Raw genomic sequence first — 24,889 nt, 5'->3', positions numbered from 1 at the left:
GATTTTAATTGTTTCTTGCCTTCTACTTCTTTTGCTGTTGTTTTGCTCTTCTTTTTCTAGGATTTTGAGATGAAGTATGAGATCATTTATTTGTTGGTTTTTTCTTTTTTCAAGGAATGAACTCCAAGCAATGAATTTTCCTCTTAGAACTGCTTTCAATGTGTCCCATAGATTCCGATATGTTGTGTCAGTGATTTCATTAATCTCTAAGAATTTTTTAATTTCCTCCTTGATGTCTTCTATAACCCATTGATCATTCAGTAACCTATTGTTCATTCTCCAAGTGATGTATGCTTTTTCCTTCCTTTTTTCATCATTGATTTTCAGTTTCATTCCATTATGATCAGATAAGATGCATGGTATTATCTCTACTCCTTTATATTGTCTAAGAGTTGCCCTGTGACATAATATATGATCTATTTTTGAGATGGATCTTTGTGCTGCTGAGAAAAAAGTGTAACTGCTTGATGATGGGTGGTATATTCTATATATGTCAAGTCTAGGTTATTAATTGTGTTATTGAGTTCTATAGTTTCCTTATTCAACTTTTGTTTGGAAGATCTGTCCAGTGGTGAGAGAGGTGTGTTGAAGTCTCCCATGATTATTGTATGGTGGTCTATTAGACTCTTGAACTTGAGAAGAGTTTGTTTGATGAATATAGCTGCACCATTGTTTGGGGCATACATATTTATGATTGTTATGTCTTGTTGGTGTATGGTTCCCTTGAGCAGTAATGTAGTGTCCCTCTTTTATGCCTTTTGATTAACTTTGGCTTGAAATCTATTTTATTTGATATGAGTATGGACACTCCTGCTTGTTTCCGAAGTCCATATGAGTGATATGATTTTTCCCAACCTTTCACCTTCAGCCTATGTATGTCTTTTCCTATCAAATGTGTCTCCTGTAGGCAGCATATTGTTGGGTCTTGTTTTGTGATCCATTCTACTAGCCTGTGTCTCTTAATTGGTGAGTTTAAGCCATTAATATTTAGGGTTATTATTGAGATATGGGTTGTTCTTCCAGCCATATTTGTTTATTTCTGATACTAAACATGGTTTGTTTTCCTCTTTGATTATTTCCCCCTTTTTACTGTACTACCTCCCACTGTTGGTTTTCATTGTTATTTTCCATTTCCTCTTTCTGTAATGTTTTGCCAAGGATGTTTTGAAGAGATGGTTTTCTACCTGCAAATTCTTTTAACTTTTGTTTATCATGGAAGGTTTTAATTTCATCTTCCATCCTGAAGCTTAATTTCGCTGGATACACAATTCTTGGTTGGAACCCATTTTCTTTCAGTGTTTGAAATATGTTATTCCAGGATCTTCTAGCTTTCAGAGTCTGTGTTGAAAGATCAGCTGTTATCCTGATTGGCTTACCCCTAAATGTAATCTGCTTCCTTTCTCTTGTAGCTTTTAAAATTCTCTCCTTATTCTGTATGTTAGGCATCTTCATTATAATGTGTCTAGGTGTGGATCTCTTATGATTTTGCACATTCGGCGTCCTGTAGGCTTCTAGGATTTGGGATTCTGTCTCATTCTTCAAGTCTGGGAAGTTTTCTCATATTATTTTATTGAATAGATTGCTCATTCCTTTGGTTTGGACCTCTATACCTTCCTGTATCCCAATGACTCTTAAGTTTTGTCTCTATTTTATCCCATATTTCTTGGATGTTCTGCTCATGGTTTCTTAACAGTCTTGCTGAGCTGTCTATGTTCTTTTCAAGTTGAAATACTTTGTCTTCATTGTCTGATGTTCTATCTTCTAAGTGTTCTACTCTGCTGGTCTTATTCTCAATTGAGTTTTTAAGTTGGTTTATTGCTTCCTGCATTTCTAGGATTTCTGTTTGTTTGTTTTTTATAACCTCTATCTCCCTGTATAGTTGATCTTTTGCTTCTTGGATTTGCTTCTGTAATTCATTGTCGAAGTGATCTTTCATTGTCTGATTTTGCTGTCTAATGTCTTCCTTGATACTCCAGATCATCTGAAGCATGTATATCCTGAATTCTTTATCTGACATTCCATCTGCTGCAGATATTACCTCTTCTAAAGTTGAGTTGACCTGCATTGCTTGTGGTCCTTTCTTTCCTTGTCTTTTCATACTGTTCGCGTTTCTTTCTGCTTGGTGAAACTGTTGTGTTATTGAATTTTCCCCCTATATATTTATATTGCTCTTGTATAGTTGCAAAGTCTCCCTCACAGGTGCGGGCGGCGGCTCTGTCCCTCCTCCAATTGGGGCAATGTGCCTACCATGCCAGCAGGCCGCTGGGCCTGTTCTGCTGGTCGGTAGCAGGTCCGCCTACCTTTTAGGCACGGGCGGCAGCTCTGCCCCTCCGAGGGCCGCTGCGCCTGCTCTGTCTGTCGGTTGCAGGTCTGTCTACCTTGCAGGAGCAGGTGGCGGCTCTGCCCCTCCCCCAACCGGGGCAATGTGTCTACTACGCTGGCGGGCCGCTGGGCCTGTTCTGTGGGTGGTCGCAGGTCCGCCTACTTTGCAGGCTCGGGGGGCGGCTCTGCCCCTCCGCAGGCCGCTGGGCCTGTTCTGCTGGTGGGTCGCAGGTCCACTTCCCTTGCAGGCACGGGGGGCGGCTCTGCCATTCCAGTGGTTGCTGGGCCTGTTCTGCTTGTGGGTCGCAGGTCCGCCTACCTTGCAGGCGCAGGGGTGGTGCCGAGCCAGGTAAATTTCTAAGTTGATCTGGCATATGATAATAAAGGAACTAGGAAGTGTAAACTTGTTAGAAATGCTAGAACGGAAGAATGTGAGCCAAAAAAGGGCTATGTTTGAAAGCTATTTCAAGTACACAGAACCAAATTTATCTGTAGGTCAAATTGCCTCCTCTTTAACATTTTGTGCCCTGTAATAGTCTCATACCTATAGCATATTAGATCTTAAACTCAATGAATATAGGTTTAAAAAAGTGTAGTACCTAAGGAGGAATGTGGCTCAGCAGTAGAGCACATGGCTGGCATGGATGAGATCCAGGATTTGATCCCCAGTACTTCAATAATCTAATTAATAATTAATTAAATTTAAAAAGGGTAGTATCTAAACTTACTACTCTAGACTAAGTGAATGTTGTAGTTCTCTGGCCATTGCCCATAAAGAGGTTCTTATGAATAAGGATATTACAGCAAAACCAACATAGGAATTTTTGAATCATAGAGTCTGTGTATTAGATTGGACAAAATTGAATACTATGCAAATAAAATACAAATGCCTATCATTAAACCTAAAATGCTAGTATTAGACACAATTAATTAGATGATGTAGAAAACATTTCAAAGAGAATGCATAGCACAACATGAATTTATAAAATTGCAGGTTTCTTCTGTCTTTTTCCCTACCAATCTCAATTACTTTTCAAGAAGACAACTTAAAAAAAAACATGAAATACCATATTGGGTCCTGCTCCACTTTAGTAAAAATTCAATTCAATAAAGTATTTTTGCACACCTACAACCTTCTCATCCAGTGGACAGAAAGATGATTCTTTCAAATATAACCCCTACCTTAAAGGAGATAATATAGTCTATATGTGAAATAATATATACATAAATGACCTCAATTTTGAGGAAAAGCCAAAATGCCATAGATTTTCCAGAAATTCCACCAGTTATTTTTAATTAATCATAACAGTTCATCAGAAGAATAAATGCATAATTCATAGATTTTATTTTTCTTAAGTAACAGCAGTATATATCAAATCAATCCATCTGAGAGACAGCTGGAATCCAGTCTCACATTGTCAGACACAGTCATGACCAGAGGAATTGATGAAGTGTGGAAACATTTTAGGATACTGAATACTAAAATTATCCTAAACTCAAAAGCCAAACTATTCATCACTCATATACAGGAAAATAAAGGTAGGAAAAGAACAATTACACTTCTCAAGTATCTTATATCTTCAAATGTCCCTTTGCAAGGCTTCTTAAACCATGTAATCATGATAGAGCAGTACTCCAAAGTCCACATTTTCTGTCCACCTCGGCCTGCTACGGGACTCCTGGAGAGTTCCCATTGGTTGGGGAAGTGCGGTAGGAAGGAATTCCGGAGGAGGGACTTCCTGTGGGGGTCCGGGAGAACACCGCGTGGGTTGGTCGGCAATTTTCCCAGGAGTGTACGGGGCATTGGCGGCAGTTTCAAAAATAAAGTTTGTTCCTGCTTGAGTGGCTCGTGATTTTGTGCCCAGCCAGACTGCAGCAATTGGTGGCCCGTACGGGGAACGCCTGAAGCTTGGAGGTGAGTAAAATTGCTCGCCCCTGAGGGAAGGCGAGAGAATGGATGAACATTTCAAAAAAAAAATGTGTTCTTGTTTTGATTTATTTTGTTTTTGTTTCAAGCTGTCTATCCCTAGAACTTTCGCAGGCAAACTGGGAAAAATGGTTGGCTCAAGGTTTGAAGTTGTTCGGCCCAAAGAAAGAGAAAATTGATACAACAATTTTTTGTTTCGTTTTTGTTTCATTCTTTTTCTGTTTTGTTTTATGTTATCTTATTGGGTTGCATTACCTTTATAGTAGATTAGAAATTAGTAAAAAACAAACTGAAAGACTGTTAAGTAAATTGTTAGAGGTCCAAACTATGGTAGAAAACATGTTAGGTCAAGCAAAAGAGAAGGTCTCTTGAGCTAGTCAGACGGAAGAAAATTTAAAGGAAGAAAGCTTAAAGGACAAACAACCATCACGGGGGGAACTAGAACAGGAGGCTGCTACTAACTCCGTTCTATCACCAGAGGGCATAATTCAACCAACAGCTCCATCTACAGCTGAGTGGCCCTCAACCCCCATAATTGATGGATGGAATCCTGAGGCAGAACCTCAAAGATTAGCATGCCCTGTACTTGAGCAGGCAGGAGGGCAATGAATTGACCGTGCTTTAGATTTCAAAACAGTGAAGCAATTAAAGGAGGCTGTAACAACCTATGGCCCACAAGCATCCTTCACTGTGAGCATGGTCAAATCCATTACCAACTTGGACATGATGCCAGCAGATTGGGCTAACATGTGTCGATCTGTGCTAAATGGAGGACAATATTTGTTATGGAAGGTTGCAAATGAGGAATTTTGCATGGAGACAGCTAGGCGAAATGCAGCAGCCGGTTACCCTCAAAGAAATCTAGATATGTTGTTAGGAAAAGGACCTTATGAGGGTCAACGGCAACAAATTGAATATGATCCTGGCATATACACACAAATTGCTGTAGATGCGGTTAGGGCATGGAAAACTTTACAGGGGCATGGAGATTTACAAGGACAATTATCTAAGGTAATACAAGGAACTAATGAACCTTATGCTGAATTTGTAGATAGGCTTATTCAAATGGCTTCCAGAATTTTGGGGGATAGAGAACAAGCCATGCCATTTATAAAACAACTGGCTTATGACCAAGCAATCCGTTGCTGCAGAGAGGCCCTTAGACCATGGAGACATGAAGATTTAAACACATATATTAAATTATGTAGAGACATTAATGAACAAGGGCAAGTCTTGGCAGCAGTACAACAGGCTTTAGATGCTAGGCCAAAAACATGCTACAATTGTGAACAAACAGGACATTTTAAAAGGAGTTGCCCCATAGGAGGAGGGTTTAACAAAGCTAGGTATCAAAGGAATAGAATACCGGGTATTTGCCCACGATGCCGTAGAGGGAGACATTGGGCTAATGAATGCCGTTCTCAAACCACCATAGAGGGTACTCCGTTATCAAAAAATGGACAACAACCAAGTGTTTACCAATGATATCGTGGAGAAAGGCATCAGGCTCCATTGCCAAAAAACGGACTAAGGGGCCCAATGCTCCGGGGCCCACAACCATAAATATACAGGGCAATAGAGGAACCCAGCAACACTATCAGGGTAATGCCTAGGACATATTATCCATTAAATCCCTCATCAGACAAACTAGAGGGAGCGCACGGTTGGACATCTGTGCCTCCACCAGAGCAGTACTAACTCCAGAGATGGGAGTTCAAATCATTCCCACAGGAGTAAAAGGACCTCTTCCCCAAGGAACAGTAGGCTTATTATTGGGATGCAGTTCTTCTACACTAAAAGGACTTATGATAAGTCCTGGGGTAATTGATCCCGATTATGAAGGTGAATTAAAAATTACAGCTAGTTTTCCAAGAAGTATATCAGTAATTTCACCAGGAGATAGAATAGCACAGTTATTAATAATACCCAGCCTGCATGATAAATTTTCCAGTCGTTCTGTAGAAAGAGGTTCCAGGGGATTAGGCTCCACAGGTGTGGGTTGGGCTATGCTGTCTTTAAATTTAGATTCTTGCCTAATGCTAAAACTAAATATTCAAGGACATGAATTTAATGGGCTACTGGACACAGGTGCTGACCTTAGCATCATATCTCGTCAAGAATGGCCAAAACACTGGCCATTACAACAAGCCACTCAAACGCTTCGAGGCCTAGGAGTGGCAACTAATCCCCATAGAAGTGCAATGGTATTAGATTGGAAGGATCCTGAAGGATGTGAAGGAACTATACAGCCCTATGTATTGGATCATCTTCCTATAAATTTATGGGGACGAGATGTCCTAAATCAATTAGGTTTGACATTAACAAATAACATCAATCCTAACGCACCCACTACTAGGGCTAGACAAGGCTTTAGGAAAGAAAAAAGATTAAGAGAACAAGAACAAGGTATGACAGCACCAATTCAAATATATCAAGGAATAAATAGACATGGATTGGGTTTTCAGAAAGGGCTACTGAGACAATAAAAATTACTTGGAAATCAGAAAGACCAGTGTGGGTTCCCCAGTGGCCCCTGACTAAAGAAAAGATACAAGTAGCCCATGACCTGGTCAAACAACAATTAGCAGAGGGACATATACAACCTTCCATATCTCCCCATAATACTCCCATTTTTGTCATTAAAAATAAATCTGGTAAATGGAGATTATTGCAAGATTTAAGAGCCATTAATAATGAGATGGTTATTATGGGACCTGCTCAATCAGGGATTCCCCAATTGTCTGCTTTACCAAAAACCTGATATGTTTTAGCTATAGATATTAAAGATTGTTTTTTTTTTTTTTTTCAATTCCAATTCATCCTGAGGATAGTCCACGTTTTGCATTTACTATCCCTGCACTAAATCATGAAGGTCCTGATCAGAGATATGAATGGAAAGTACTCCCTCAAGGGATGGCTAATAGTCCAACTATGTGTCAAATTTATGTTAGCAAAGCAATCCAGCCACTTAGAAATCAAAATCCTGAACTACAAATATTTCACTATATGGATGATGTGTTATTGGCACATAAAGATAAAAACACATTGCTAGAATGTTATGCCACACTTACAAATTTATTAAAAAATTATAATCTAGAGATAGCAATAGATAAAGTACAATTAAATCTTCCAATTAATTATTTAGGAGTTCTATTATCCTCAACCATGGTCCGTCCACCAAAAATTCAAATACGAGTAGATCAACTCAAATCACTTAACGACTTTCAAAAGTTATTGGGAGACATAAATTGGATAAGGCCTTATCTACGCATACCAACAGGAGAGCTAGGACCTTTATTTGATATCCTAAAATGTCCATCAGATCCAAATTCACCCCGCATGTTAACGCCTGAAGCAAGAAAGGCATTAAAAATCATTGAAACATATATGGAAAATATGCATTTGGATAGAATTGATATAAGTTTGCCTTTATTATTTATTGTACTACCAACAAAAAATATTCCTACAGGAGTATTTTGGCAAGAAGGTCCATTATTGTGGATACATTTATCTTATTCTCCTAACACTATTCTTACTAGGTATCCTGAGGCTGTAGGACAATTAATACTCAAAGGAATAAGAGCAACAAAGGGAGTGTTTGGGATTTATCCCAATAAAATTATTACTCCATATACTATGGATCAAATTGATGAGTTAGCTAATGAGTTAAATACTTGGGCAATAATCATGTGTAAATCTAATGTTTCATTTGATAATCACTTACCATCTAATCCTTTGTTGTCTTTTTGGTCTAAGCATCCTGTAGTTTTTCCAAAAATGACAAGAAAAACCCCTATCATGAATGCTCCAAATATATTCACTGATGGGTCAAATAATGGTACAGCAGCAGTAGTTACCCCTGATCAAACTTTTACATTTTTAGTACCCAAACAATCAGCTCAAAAGGTAGAGCTTAATGCAGTATTACAAGCTTTTGTGATGTTCAAAGATTCTGTATTTAATTTATTTTCTGATAGTCAGTATGTAGTTAATGCTATACTATCCCTTGAAGATGCTGGTAGGATTTCCCCTTCCTCTACTGTTTTCTCTTTGTTTTCCACTATACAGTCTAATCTAGGACAGAAAAGATCCATTCTTTAGAGGTCATATCAGGGCACATACAGGATTGCCTGGAGCCATTAGTTTGGGCAATAATTTAGCAGATAAATCTACACATGACATACATATTTTCTCCACAATAGAAGAAGCTATAAATTTTCATAAAAGGTTCCATGTCAATGCTAATACTTTACAAAAGCATTTTAAAATAACTAAAGAACAAGCCAGACATATAATAAAACAATGCCAAAATTGTGTGACCTTTTTACCACAAGTTAATCTTGGAGTCAATCCTAGAGGACTGATACCTAACCATATTTGGCAGATGGACATCACACACTTGCCAGAATTTGGAAAATTAAAATATTTACATGTTACAGTTGATACTTCTTCTGGATTTTTGATGGGCTCCCTTCCTGCCAGAGAAAAAACTAAAGATGTTATAGCTCATTGCTTACAAAATTTTGCCACTGTGGGCATTCCAAAACAGTTAAAAACAGATAATGGTCCTGGTTATACTTCTACCTCTTTTAAACAATTTTGCTCATCATTTGGCATTGCTCACATAACAAGAATTCCATACAATCCACAGGGACAAGGCATAGTTGAAAGAGCTCATCAAACTATTAAAATGTACTTGTTAAAATAAAAGGAGGGAATTGGAAAGGGGTATATATTCCCCAAAGATAAACTTAAAATAACCCTTTTTACTCTAAACTTTTTAAATTTGGATTCATCAGGGCTTGATGAATCCAAACTATAGTTTCTTCAATAGTTATCACAACAAATTATATAAATTGATGCATCAATGAATAATAACTCAACAAGTAATGCTCATTCAAGGAGTTGATTTATTTTGGGAGGAAATGGACATATTGATAGATTCCTCCACTTTGAACTGCTTGCAGAAGTTGCCTGGACTATGTATCACTTGTATGCATTGTGATCTATCTGTTGATGCAGCGAATTATGGTAGTGCTGGCATATCTTTGCTGATGTGTCACCAGTGATGCAATTTTTTCTAAGGAGCCATCAATTGGCTTGGTGTTGTGGCATTTCTGTATCCTCCTCCCTTCTACTAGTGATGGTCTAATTTGGGGGGCCAACAAAGGTGAAGCAAAGAACCTCATCCCCCCACCGGCACCAAGGCCAAATTTGGGGGCCAACAGAAGTGAGGCAAAAAACCTCACCCCACCACTGGTGCATAGGCCTATCCACAAGTATGGCTATATGCTGGACTGGTAGTCAGTGACTGGTATGATCCAATTTCAGTGGTATCAACCTAAGACAGGAGGTTGACGCCTAGAGGTCAGTTCATCCGATGACGGGTAAGAAACATATGTTGAATGGGACAAACCTAACAGGCACGGTCCCTAGCCACATTGCTTGTTGCTTAATTAAACAGAAGGGGGGAGATGCTAAGAGCCACAGCCAAGTAATATGATGCATGGCATTTTTGGTTGAAAGGTGACGCCAGCAAGCCATTGAGATGATATGATTATGTTAAGATCTGCATTCATATGGATATTGGACTCCTGCTGTCCACCTCCTCGGCCTGCTATGGGACTCCTGGAGAGTTCCCATTGGTTGTGGAAGTGCGGTAGGAGGGAATTCTGGAGGAGGGACTTCCTGTGGGGGTCCAGGAGAACGCTGCGTGGGTCTGTCGGCAATTTTCCCGGGAGCATACGGGGCATTGGCGGCAGTTTCAAAAATAAAGTTTGTTCCTGCTTGAGTGGCTCGTGATTTTGTGCCCAGCCAGACTGCGGCACACATTAAACAGAAAGGGTTTTTCTCCAGAGATGTGATCATGTTTGAGAGTCCAGTTTAACAGAATTTAGCCACTGATGATTTAATCAAAGGATATGATTATTCTCCTAATATGCCTTGAATCATTTTCAAATTAATATTGCAGTTCTGACAGCCCTGATGTTCTTTTTGTTCCTTCTTTTGGAAAATATTTATATATCTTCAGTTGGTACTATCTTTTGGAACTAACTAGTTAAAGCAGTGGTTTCTAAATATTATTTGAAGAGTTAATTTTTCTATCTCAAATGATCAAGAAATCATATGAAAGAAATATCAATGTGGGCTGGGGTTGTAGCTTAGTGGTAGAGCACTTGCCTAGCACATGTGAGGCCCTGAGTTCGATCCTCAGCACCACATAAAAATCAATCAATCAATCAATCAATAAAATAAAGATGTTATGCTCATCTACAACTAAAAATATATTTAAAAAAAGAAAGAGAGAGAAAAGTGAACCTGATCTGGCTGAAGCAGGGCTGTGGGTATACACAGCTCTACTGCCTGAGCCTCCCTATTCTCCCCAATCCCTCAGTAAGACTGCTTTGCAGAACTTGCAAACAAGAAGGTATCCCCACAACAATATCAGGGTAAATATTATTTTAATAGATGGACAAAATTCCTCAGAAAAGGAACAACAATATATTTAACACAATGACTTAATGGTCAATTGGTTATAAAAGGTAAAAGATGAGGAGGAGAATCCAGATTAGAAAAACAAAGCTTAAAAATTAAGCAAATCCAAATTTTCTGAATAAGAATTGAATAAAACTTTTTCTTGGGGGGAGGAGAAGATGGGTGATGCTGTGAAATAAAGCTCCTCCATTTACCCAAGCAAAAAAAGCTAATATGGTTGGACATTTGTTGTTTAAAATCAAAGAAATGTGACTGAGTTTCTAATTCTGAACTGGTGTGGAACAAAGAAGACTGGAGGGAAAAGAGGCAAATAACAATAAGAACTCAGTGGAAGCACAAAACTCAGAACTAGAAGTAATAATAAAATTTCAGTCCCTTTGAATTTACAGAAAAAAAATGGAAAACAATAGACTTCCAACTCAATATGAGACAGAACCCTAGCATAATTTTACCTGAATTCCAGATGTGCAATTTAGATTGAGGTCTTAGTATTATCTTGGGTATATGAAGGATGTATGACATTTTGGCTTGGAATAAAAATAATTGGAAACCTTACTCTCTTATCCCTAAGTCCTCAGTTATTACAGAGAAAGAGAGGCAGTCAGGGATGGAGGGAGGGAGAGAGCAAGGGAGGAAGTGTGGAGATACAGAGAGAAAGACAAAGAGACAGAGCCACAGAAACAGGGACAGAGACACAGAGACACAGAGAAGGAGATAGACTTTCTTAACAGCTCTCCTCACCAAAATAGTGGAGGAAATGAAGAAGAGAGTAAAGGGCAAAAAAAAAGGCTGAAGAGAAAAAATATGAGGATAAAAACAGAAATAGAAGAGGTATGGCAAGGATATATATTTATTCAAGTCAGGAAAGAGCCTTTAAAAAATCAACTTGTCTCCTCACATAAATTGTAACTTCAAAAGTCTGGCCTCAAAAAGAATGGTTTATTGTAATTCTGCCTTCTCAGTTATCTCCCAATTTGCCATATGGAGAAGGGATAGTGGGGGTCTCCATAATTTTTTTTCTGAGAATTTTCATATGTGACAGAGAAGGGAAATCTTGGAAAAATAACTTACCCTCAAAAACACCTGAGCCTTGGCATTGCCATAATATTGCCTCTATGAATTATCACCCTATTCCTTTCTACTTGGGATTTTAACTTCTCTTTAATTCTTGAAATATTTTTGCTTCTCTTTCTCTCTCCATCTTAGAGAGAACATTATTACCTTTTCTGTAACAGCACACTATTATTCCTTGCATGTTTGGTTAAAGTTAACTCGTGCAAGCTCTTTTCTAGGAGAGATTTCCTGTAGCATTCCATCCATGATGCTGCAGTAGAGATTATTCCAGCTTATTCCCATACCTCATTATCAGGCTAGTGCCCAGCACAAAGCTTGGTCGCATTACAGTCACATGGAGAAAACATTTGTTTTTTGCTTCCCTTAAACCTGTGCCTCCCAATATTTTGGAACTCCGAAGACCTCTAACAACCACATATTTGTGGTACTATTTTCTGCATTACCTTAGCAGCTGAATAAAAGTATCTATGCTGACCAGTAGTTGTTGAATTGGATAATGATTTTACATTTTATATTCATTATGCTTTATTAATTGTGGGAACTACACATATTTATCTGATCAATTGTAGCACATGAAGTACCACTGATGTTATTCATTCATCCAGAGTTGGTGCCTTCTCCTCAAATACAACCTTGTCCCTTTGCAATAATTCAATAACCACCCTCCCAAGAAACTTGAGGCTCACAAATTGGAAATCACTGGAGTCATCTTAACTGGAATTGTCTTTTACCAATGTTTAATTTTAAGGCTGCCCCTGAACACCATACCCTACAAATCATACTCCTTCAAAATTCAAATGTTCAGTTGAAATCACCCATGAGTGTACTTGCTGATGTGCCCTCATTATTTTTATATCCATAAGCAGACTACCATCTCAGAAGCAGACATCTACTGCAACTTCTTCTATTACTCATGCTTCCCATGGATCATACTCAAATTCCCTGGGCAGTGATATTCAATAAATACTGTTAAGTGAAAAAAATTACTCCTTGGTTCCCTCTATGTATCCATGTCTTTCTTTTCATGTCTTTCACCCTCCAGCAGTATGTAAGTACCTATAAGTCCCTTAACACTCCAGACTATTTCAGATCACTGTGATTTTGCACTTTTTAGGATTCCCTGCCAGGAATGTCCTTCCCTGCGTTGTCTACCTGTGAAATTCTTAATTCCTCATTTTATGCCTACATCTATTTCACTATTTATCTACATGTGTGCTTCACCAGCTGGACTATGGGATTTTGGAAGAAAGATGTACCATTTTCTTCATCCCTCAATTGAACAAATATTTGCTAATCATCTATGTCTGTCTCCTTAGACAATCTTTGAGCTCTGTGAGAACAATAATTGTTATGGTTATATCTTTACTATCCTCTCAAAAGCTCATGTGTTAATGCATAAACTTTCAATTTTCAGAGGTGAAATTATTAGCTTATGAAGGCTGTAACCTCATAAGTGAATTAGTTTATTTGATAGATTAATAATTTAGATGAACTACTTTAAGTAGGTAGGACAAGGCTGGAGGAATTTGGTCCCTTGCTCCTCTTTTTCTGCTTCCTGGATGCCATAAGGTGACAGCTTTCCTCTGTCACACCCTTCTGTCATGATATTCTACCTCACCTCAGGCCCACAGAAATGGAGTCAGCTGACCGTGGACTGAACCTCTGAAACTGTAAGCCCACAATAAATATTTATTCCTCTAAGTTGTTCTTGTCAAATATTTTGATCATAGCAACAAAAAAGTTGAGTAACAAAATGAACTATATTATTAACATTTCTAAATGACTACAAGAAAGTTGTTGTCACATAGTTTGAACTCAGAATATATTGATTTAATTGATTTAATATTACAATTGTAAAATGTTTCCAACCTTTGATTGTAATCTGAATGTCTTATGTGTACAAGATCAGCCAGTAGAAAAATTTTAGAATGACTTTTAGGTCTCAGAGAATGATTGTTTTCTTTTTCTGCATATTCGTGATAATTTTTTTTTAAAAAAGAGAGAGAGAGAATTTTAATATTTATATATTTTTTTTTAGTTTTCGGCAGACACAACATCTTTATTTGTATGTGGTGCTGAGGATCGAACCCAGGCCGCACGCATGCCAGGCGAGCGTGCTACTGCTTGAACCACATCCCCAGCCCTCGTGATTTTTGTTTTCTAATATTGCTTTAAAAAGCAGTCCTATTGGGCTACGGTTGTGGCTCAGTGGCAGAGTGCTTACCTAGCATGTGTGAAGCACTGGGTTCAATTCTCAGCACCATGTATCAATAAATAAAATAAAGGTCCATTGATAACATTTTTTTTAAAAAAGCACTTCTATTAAGTGGTTAAAAAGAAAGACACTGGAATCAGAAAAATCTGGTTCTAAATTCTGACTTTGTTACTTATTACTTGTGTGACCTTGGGCAAGGCATCTCATCTCTCTGAACATAAAGTTCTTTTTTTTATTTTTGAAATTTTTATTATGTTTATATTAGTGTATAATAATTATACCTAATACTATGATTCTTGTGAAATATTTATATATGTACATTATATAATTTGCTCCATTTCATTCCCCAGTATTTATCCTTTTCCTATCTTCCTTTCTCCTACTAATCCCCTTCCTCTACTTTAAGGATCTTCCTTCTATTTATTTTTAAATATTTAAAAATTAATTGGTGCATTATAATCATACAAAAGAGTAGGATTGTATCTCAACTTCATCACCTATAAAACATGGACAAAAATACTATCTAGTCCCCCTGTCAAATGCATTAGCAAAAAATCTGACAGATATTAAGTGCTCAATTAACATTAGCTAATGATGCTGAAAAGTATTAAAGGTTAATATATATCCCCAAAACAGTGCCTGCCAGAGGCCCTGAGTGAAGCACAGGTATAGCCTAAATATATCCCTTTAAATTACTATCCATTCATCTCCCAAAGTTCTTCCTTAGGGACCAGGACAAGAGAACTTCTAGCAAGTTGGAGAGGAATATCCTTCTGAGCTTTCAGAGGTTTGAGGACAATTAACAGTGTCATCAGTACAAATTCCATAGGCTACCAGACAAATGAGGCAGTTCTTCATCTGGAGGTTGGTTACCTATGGAAAAGCAAATCCTGTTCTCCACTAAAAAAATCATATGGTAACAAAATATCCATGAAGAGGAATTGAAAAACAACAATAAAAATCAGCAAAAGGAGATATTATACTAAAGGAAAAACTAATCAAAGAAGAAAACAAGTCAAGTTAAATACCATAAATAAACAAAAATGGCTGGAATACAAATCATGTGTCAATAATAACCCTGAATGTTAATGGCCTAATTTCACTAATCAAAAGACATAGATTGGAAGACTGGATTGAAAAAAGAGACCCAACAATATGCTCGTCCAAGAAACTCATCTCATAAGAAAAAATATTCACAGACTGAAGGTTGAGAAAAATCATACCGCTCACAGGGACTGCGGAAGCAAGCAGGGGTGGTTTCCATCCTCATATCAAATAGACTTCAAGCTAAAGTTAATCAAAAGGGACAAAGAAGAATATTTCACACTACTTAAGGGAACCATTCATCAACAAGACATAATAACAAATTTATATGCCCCAAACAATGGAGAGTCTATATTCATCAAACAAACTCTTCTCAAGTTCAAGAGTCAAACTGACCACAACATAATAATTCTGGGTGACTTTAACACACCTTTTTCACCACTGGATAGATGCTCCCAATAAAAGCTAAACAAAGAAACTATAGAACTCAATAATACAATCAATATCTTAGACTTAACTGACATAAATAGAATATTTCATCCTTCAATGAATGAATACACTTTCTTCTCAGCAGAACATGGATCCTTCTCTAAAATAGAACATATATTATGCTACAAAGCAACTCTTACCAAATACAAAATGTAAAGATACTACCCTGCATTCTATCAGATCACAATGGAATGACATTAGAAATCAATGACAAAATAATAAAAGCTACTCCAACACTTGGAGAATAAATAATATGCTACTGAATGAACAATGGGTTGCAAAAGACATCAATGAGGAAATTAAAAAATTCTTAGAGATCAATGAGGACACAGATGCAACATATTGAAATCTCTGGCATGCTATGAAGGCAATATTAAGAAGAAAGTTCTTTGCATGGAGTTCGTTACTTAAAAGAAGAAAAATTCAACAAATAAATGACTTAACATTACATCTTAAAGCCCTATAATAAGAGCAAATCAACACCAAAGGCAGTAGAAGACAGGAAACAATTAAAATAATAGATGAAATTGAAACAAAAGAAACAATTGAAAAAATTGACAAAACTAAAAGTTGGTTCTTTGTAAAAATAAATAAAATTGACAAACGCTTAGCCATGTTAACAAAGAGAATGAGATAGAAAACTCAAAATTACTAACATACATGATTAGAAAGAAAATATCACAACAGACACTATAGAAATACAGAAGATAATTAGAAATTATTTTGAAAACTTGTACTCCAATAAAATAGAAAATATAGAAGACACTGACAGATTTCTAGAGTCATATAATTTGCCCAAACTGAATCAGGATGATATACACAACTTAAACAGATCAATTTTAAGCAAAGAAATAGAAGATGTCATCAGAAGCCTACCAACCAAGAAAAGCCCAGGACCAGATGGAAACACAGCTGAGTTCTACAAGACCTTTAAAGAAGAACTAATACCAATACTCTTCAATTTATTTCAGAAAATAAGAAAAGAGGCAGCACTTCCAAACTCATTATATGGGGCCAATATCACCCTGATTCCAAAACCAGGCAAAGATACATCAAAGAAAGATTACTTCAGACCAATATCTCTAATGAACTAGATGCAAAAATTTTCAATAAAATTCTGGCACATGGAATATAAAAACATATCAAAAAGATCATGCACTACGATCAAGTGGGGTTCAACCTGGGGATGCAAGGTTGGTTTAACATACAGAAATCAATAAATATAATTCATCATATCAATAGACTTAAAGATAAGAATCATATGATCATTTCAATAGATGCAGAAAAAGCATTTGACAAAATACAGCACCCCTCATGTTCAAAACACTACAAAAACTAGGGATAACAGGAATATATCTCAACATTATAAAACTATATATGCTAAGCCCCAGGCCAACATCATTCTAAATGAAGAAAAATTTAAAGCATTCTCTCTAAAAACTGGAAAAAGACAGGGATGTCCTTTTTCAATACTTCTATTTAATATAGTTCTTGAAACACTGGCCAGAGCAATTCGACAGATGGAAGAAATTAAAGGGATATAGATAAGAAATGAAGAACTCAAATTAGCCCTATTTGCTGACGATATAATTCTATACCTAGAAGACCCAAAAAATTCCACCAGAAAACTTCTAGAACTAGTAAATGAATTCAGCAAAATAGCAGGATACAAAATCAATACCCATAAATCAAAGGCATTTCTGTACATCAGTGACAAATCCTCTGAAAGGGAAACACGGAAAACTACCCCATTTATAATAGCCTCAAAAAAAAAAAAACTTGGGAATCAACCTAACAAAACAGGTGAACAACCTCTACAACAAAAACAATAGAATGCTAAAGAAAGAAATTAAAGAAGACCGTAGAAGATAGAAAGATCTTCCTTATTCTTGGATAGGCAGAATTAATATTGTGAAAATGACCATACTACCAAAAGCACTATGCAGGTGTAATGCAACTCCAATCAAAATCCCAATGACATTCCTCATAGAAATAGAAAAGCAGTCATGAAATTAAAAAAAAAAAATGATACCCAGAATACCTAAAGCAATCCTTAACGAGAATAATGAAGCAGGTGGCATCATTATACCAGACCTTAAACTATACTACAGAGCAATAGTAACAAAAATGGCATGGTATTGGCACCAAAATAGACTTATAGACCAATGGTACAGAATAGAGGACACAGAGAAAAATCTACATAATTACAGTTGTCTTATATTAGATAGAGGTGCCAAAAACATATATTGGAGAAAAGATAGCCTCTTTAACAAATGGTGCTGGGAAAACTGGAAATCCATATGCAACAAAATGAAATTAAACCCCTATCTCTCACCATCCACAAAACTCAACTCAAAATGGATCAAAGACCTATATATTAACCAGAGATCTGGAATCTAACAGAAGAAACAGAAGGCTCAAATCTCCAACATATCAGATTAGGCCCGTATTTCCTTAATAAGACTCCTATAGCACAAGAATTAAAATCAAAAATTAACAAATGGGATGGATTCAAACTAAAAAGCTTCTTCTCAGCAAAAGTAACAATTAATGAGGTGAACAGAGAGCCTACAGCTTGGCAGCAAATTTTGACCATTCACTCATCAGATAGAGCATTAATTTCTAGGGTATATAAAGAACTCAAAAAGCAAAACACCAAAAAAAATAATCTGATCAATACACGGGCCAAGGAACTGAACAGACACTTCTCAGAAGAAGATATACAATCAATCAACAAATATATGAAAAAATGTTCGACCTCTCTAGCAATTAGAGAAATGCAAATCAAAACTACTCTAAGATTTCACCTCCCTCCAGTCAGAATGGCAGCTCTTAAGAACACAAACAATAATAAGTGTTGGCGAGGATGTGGGGGGAAAAGGCACACTCATACATTTCTGGTGGGACTGCAAAATGGTGCAGCTAATATGGAAAGCAGTATGGAAATTCCTTGGAAAACTGGGAATGACCCAGCTATTCCAATCCTCACTGTATACCCAATGGACTTAAAAACAGCATAGTACAGAAACACAGGCACATCAATGTTTATTGCACCATAATTCACAATAGTTAAATTGTGGAACCCAACCTAGATGTCCTTCAGTAGATAAATGGACAAAAAAAAATGTGGTGTATATACCAATGGAATATTAGTCAGCACTAAAAGAGAATAAAATCATGGCATTTGCAGGTAAATGGATGGAGTTGGAGACTACAATACTTAGTGAAACCAGCCAATCCCAAAAAAGCAAATGCTGAATGTTTTCTTTGATATAAAGAGGCTGATTCATAGTGGGGTTGGGAGAGGGAGCAAGGGAGGATTAGACAAATCCTAGGTAGGGCAAAAGGGGTGATAGATAGGGCTGAGGGGTGGGAGGGGAAGGGAGGAGGAATGAGAGGGGAAAGGAGGGGACATGGGGGTAGAAAAGACTTTGGAATGAGATGGACATCATTACCCTAAGTTCATGTATGAAGATACGAATGGTATGAATATACTTTGTGTACAACCAGAGATATGAAAAATTGTGCTCTATATGTGTAATATGAACTGTAATGCATTCTGCTGTCATATATAACAAATTAGAATAAAAAAATAAAAAATCATGATATTTTGAATGTATTTTATAAAATGTTTTCTAATAAAAAGTGGACAAAAGGTCTTTTTTTAAAATCAGAAATTAGGCTAAAAGTGAATATAAATAGTGCTAGAATGATTACTAAGATGACTCATTGTTGTATGCAGATGGCCTGGCAAATGGTGTGGGGGGTTGAAGGGAGGCATTAGCAGCCTGGAGTGACTTAAAAGCTAGCAAGCAAGAAAAGGGCTAATTGGAAAAGGGCCATTTCAAGGATTCACTTTGCTGGCAGAAAGTCACAAAACATGTCATCAATCTCATTTTGTTCCCTTCTGATTCCATTCAGTAAATAGTTAGAGGTTAGAGAATGGATAGACTAACTCAGTTCAGCTAAATTACAAAAGACTTTTAGGTTCCAGGTCATGGGTTGGCAAACTGTGTAAACAGCCAAATAGGAAATATTTTATGTTTGCAGACCATACAGTCTCTGTCAGAATTAAATTTGATTTTTATGCAAAAAAAAATAGTCATAGAAAATATAAATAGATGTGACCATGTTCTAATAAAATGTTATTTAAAAAGATAGCCTACTAACTTGAAATGGCTCATGGCTATGGTCTTACTACTTCTGCTCCAGAAGAATTCATCTGAGGATGCCAAGAAAAGAAGTATTTGTGGGAAATGGGGAAAACTTATGCAGAGTCAACATCATGAGGTTAGGGCCATTAGCCAGTTATATGACCTTGGATAAACTATATAATTTGTTTATTCCTCATTTTCCTTATCTATGAAAAGACATGGTTTTAAATGTTGGTCTCCAAGGTCCTTTCCAATGCTAAAATTATGCATATTTCCTGTTATACCAGTGATTGTTAATTTTTTAGCCCTAAATTGAATCTGTTCTTTAAAAAAGTATTATGTCCAAAGCATAAAAGCTTAAGTGAAGATGGACTTAGTTTGTTTGAAGCTGTGGAATGATACTCAAAGTCCTGTCTTCCCCATTGTGAATACAAATTAATGACCATTCTCAAGTCCTTGATTCCCATTCACAGTTTTCAAAATCCTAATTTACTTCACAGTAACAGATTTAATGATGGATGTTGACTTTATTATAATATTATCCTACTTCCCAGTTCTTTACAGGTTATAAATCTCTTCCACATGTTTTCTCCAAACCAAAATTTTCCCAATGGTGTATCTACACTTCAGTGACTGATTTCTCTCAAACAAGTAATCATAAACATTTCAGGAAACATATTAAACAAAAATGAGTTAATTTTGACAAGAATGCACATTTTTGCTTATTTTAATCTAAAGATCTTAAAAGAGAGAAACTGATAACATTCTCTCAAATAATTGAGCTAGTTTGGCAAAGTCAGTCATAAGTTTGAATAAATGTGACACTAACTATTGTGTTGGTTATTCCTAAATAGCTTTTTAAAAGCTTATTGAAATTGTTAATATCTAATGTATAGGGTGTGATGTTTTGATATGCATAATGAACTACTTATTCAAGTCAAATGAATTATTAATCCAAGTTATCACAGTTACAATTTTGTGTGTGTGTATGTGTATATGTGTGTGTGTGTGTTGAGAACACATAAGATCTATCTACTATGTCGGGAGATTCCAAATATATGATTCAGTATTATTAATTACTACAGATCCCAAGCTGTGTGCTAGATCTCTAGAATTTATTTCTACAAAACTGAAATTTTGTACCCTTTGACTAACATCTCCCCAATTCCCTTCTCCTGCTTTTGTTAATCACCCTTGTACTCTGTTTCTGTGAGTTTGACTTTTTTAGATTTCACATATAAGTGATATTATACAGTTTGTGGCCGTGTCTGGTTTATTTAACTTAACATAATATCTTCCCATTTCACAGAGAAACATGCATTTTTGCAGTCTGAAATCAATAGACTAGAAGTTGAGCTTTTGTATAGCAGCAAGGATGGTATGTGATCTGTTTACTATCTGAATTTGTGTGTTTGTTTCTGTGTGAGTGTGTATGTGTGTGTGTGTGTGTGTGTGTGTGTGTGTGTGTGTGTGTGTGAGAGAGAGAGAGAGAGAGAGAGAGAGAGAGAGAGAGAGATTTCATTTTGTGAGAAAACTGAGAAGGAGAAGGGAGAGGAGTCATTAGGTAAGGAAAAAGCAAAATCATAACAGCCTGTGCAAAATCATTGGAGTCCAATGCAGTAAAATCAGATCTAAACTGGGATTTTAAAAACCTACTATTATTGCCTCTGTTATTCTGAAAATCCTCAAAAAGCTGATAATATCATGGCTAGCTGGCATCTAGGGGGAAATTTTATTCAAGCCAGCTGGTTTTTCCTAACAGCACCTGAAAAATTAGGCTAAATTAACTAAAGGCCTACTTACTGCAAATTATTCGCACTGCCCCAGGAGACTCAAGCAGTGGTGCAGGATAGTTTAAAAGACCAAAAATAAAGGGAGAATATGATGAAACCATCTCGCCCCAATTACTTTCACCATTCATAATTTCCACTTAAGGCTAAATGAAAAGTTTTTCTGCTTTAGTATTTCCATACCTTCTGAAATCTTAAAGTAAGAATTGGACAACATTGCACCATACTGGCTATGCAACAAATTTATAATACAGGAATAAGAATACATATATTGAGTATGAGGATTGAATTGAAAGCAAAAATTCAGAATTTATTGAAATAATATGTTGTAGATGGAAGGAATAAAGAACTAGCACCAAAAAGGTACTGGAACCAAGTTAGTTCCAGAAATCATGATAAAAAAATGGTAACCAAAAGTCTTCAGAGAGGCTTGAGGATTGTCATAAGAATGGTAATGGGCTGCTCTATTCTTTCACGTGGAAAATTGATGTCATCTCAATCTTATTCACAATGCTGTGCACATATAGCTTGAAGTCCTTGCCAATGAACCTGATACCATTTTAAACTTTCTAAGGTAGATATTAATCCCTAGGAAGGATTGTATGCTTCTGTACTTTCACTAGTGAAGACAAGAAATTCCTAAGGAGATAAGAGGAAAAGAAGATAAAGAACAGAGGGGATTAATTTAGGGTGATTATCAAGTTCAAGCTCATCACTTGACCAGACAAGGCCATAGCATCTCAAGTATTAGACACACCAGCACTGGCCATGGAGGTAGGAATGCTCATTCCCTAAAGGAAAATTGGGACCTATTTTCCAAAGAGGAGGAAATTAATACAAAAGAGCAATGAAATAAAATGTTCACATTTTTTCTTGAATTAGTCTCCTCTAGGGCTCTGATACTTCCAAATTCTTCCTTATCTAGTACTGAGTCATCTCTTTATGGCTTTTGCCCACAGACATGAGTTCTACTTGTGTGCTTATGCAAAATAAATCTTCCTTTTCCACTCAGTACTCTGTGTGTGTGACACACACACACACACACACACACACACACATTTCCCTGTTTCTTTCCCCAAACCCCTTTCTTTTATGGGCATCCTTCAGTCATTTTATTTTATTTACTTAATATATTTATTTATTTATTTTTGCTCAGAGTCTTCAGAGTTACTTCTTTCTTTATCTATAAACCATGTTTTCCTTGATTTTGGTATGGTTTACTCCCTTGCATTATGCAAGCATTTGTTAAAATGTCATGTTCTCATACAGAGTTTCTAACCACCTCATTATTTTTTTAAATTTTGAAATATTTATGCATAAAAAGAACATACACAATACATGTATAAGACATAAAGATAAAACAAAACAAAATACATGTCACCATCATTTACATTAAAAAAAGAACATTACAATTTTCAAGACCTCTCTGGTCCCCTCCTTTACAATGAGTTAGCCACTGTCCTAAAATATGTCAATCATCATTTCTTTACTGGGCTTTATATTATTACTATATCCATATGTAACTCTAGAAATACATTTCTAGTTTCATAAAAAGTTTTAGTTGATGTAAATGTAGTCATCCATATGCATTCTTATATGACTTGATTTTATATACATTATATTTGTAAAATTCATTCATGCTGTTATGTATTTTTATAGCTGATTCTTTTTCACAAATGTATAGTATTTTGTTCTCTGAATACATTATATTTTATTCACCATTGTACTGTCAATGAACATTTATGTCATTTCCAGATGTTTATTACTAACAATGATGCTATTATAGGAGAGAATGATGAATAGGCAGAACACAGAGGATATTTAAGGCAGTCAAACTGCATTATACAATATTATAATCATGAACACATGTAATTGTACATTTGTCAAGCCAACAGGATATACAACACTCAGTGAATCCTAATGTAAGCTATGAACTCTGGATGATAATGATGTGCCATTATAAGTATATCCATGGCAATAAAAATACCACTGTCTTGGGAGATGTTAGTAATTCAGGAGGCTATAGATGTGTGGGGGCATAGAGAGGATATGAACTCTACTTTCTGTTCCATTTTTCTAGGAACCTAGTCTCTAACAATCAAGTTCATTTGAGAAGAAATGCTACGGCCAATGGCGGGGGGGATGGGGGTGCCTATACTCCAGCTACTGAGAAGCCCAAGGAAGGAGGATAGAAAGTTTAAGACACGCCTAGGAAACATAGTGAGACTTTGTCTAGCAATGATATTATGGACATCCATGCATTAATTTAACAAACTGTCACTAAATACCTACTATAGAATAGGAAGTAATCTAGGTCCATAAATTTCATTAGTAAAAAAGGAAAACAAACGGTCTGGCTGCATGGAGTTTATATTGCAGTGGAGAGAGACATAAAGTAAATAAGTCAGTCAAATATTCAGCATATTCAATGGTGATAAATGCTAGTGGTAAAACAGAGCAGGAAAAGGTTTTAAGGGGTGTTGACAGGTGTGTTAGCTTTCTGACACTATGGAAAAAATGCTTGAGATAAGGCTGGAGAAGTAGCTTAGTGGTAGAGTACTTGTACAGCATGAGTGAGGACCTGGGTTCAATCCTCAGCATCACAAAAATTTGGGGGATAAATCAATTAGAAAAATAAATTTTTATTAAAAAATTTTGGTATTGTAAATTTTACCCAGAGGAACTTTTACCATTTAGCCGCACCATCAGTAAATTTTATTATTTTTATTTTGAGACACAGTCTCACTGAATTGCTTAGAACCTTGATAAGTTGCTGATGTTGGCCTTGAACTTGCTGTCCTCCTGCCTCTGCCTCCAAAATTTCTGATATTACAGGTGTGTGCCGCTGCAACCAGATAGAGAGTATCAGGGTAAAATACAGTGGTCAGGGTAAAGCTTACTGAGGGGATATTTAAGTAAAACCCTGAAGTAGGTGAGAGAGCAAGTCATTCTCTTCTGGGTGAAGATTGTTTCAATGATAACAACAAATTAACAAGTCCCATGATAGAAGCATTTCTGGAGTGTTAAACAAAGAGCAAGGAAGGTTATGAGGTTAGAGATGAGTGAGCAAGGAAGAGAGAAACAGAGCATAAGTTCAGATGGGTAATGAAAAGGTAGGCAAAACAGATTCTATAGAATCTTTTAGATAATTGGTAGAATTTGTGCTTTTATTTTTGGAGAGATGAAAACAAGATAAAACAAACAAATGGGTCTTTTGCATAACATATATATCTATAGAGTATGTAGTAGTAGAATTTCTGTATCATAGAGTATACATATCTTGAACTTCAATAATTAATGCCAACTTGTTTTCAAATAAAGCCACAACAGTATATAGTCCCAGTAGTATTAAATAAAGAATAGCCATAGCTCTCCAATT

Source organism: Marmota monax, unplaced genomic scaffold (genome assembly GCF_021218885.2).
Source record: "Marmota monax isolate L192 unplaced genomic scaffold, Marmota_monax_Labrador192_F-V1.1 WCK01_AAM20220418_F8-fsc00054, whole genome shotgun sequence".
Taxonomy (NCBI): domain Eukaryota; kingdom Metazoa; phylum Chordata; class Mammalia; order Rodentia; family Sciuridae; genus Marmota; species Marmota monax.
This window is presented reverse-complemented; position numbering follows the sequence as displayed.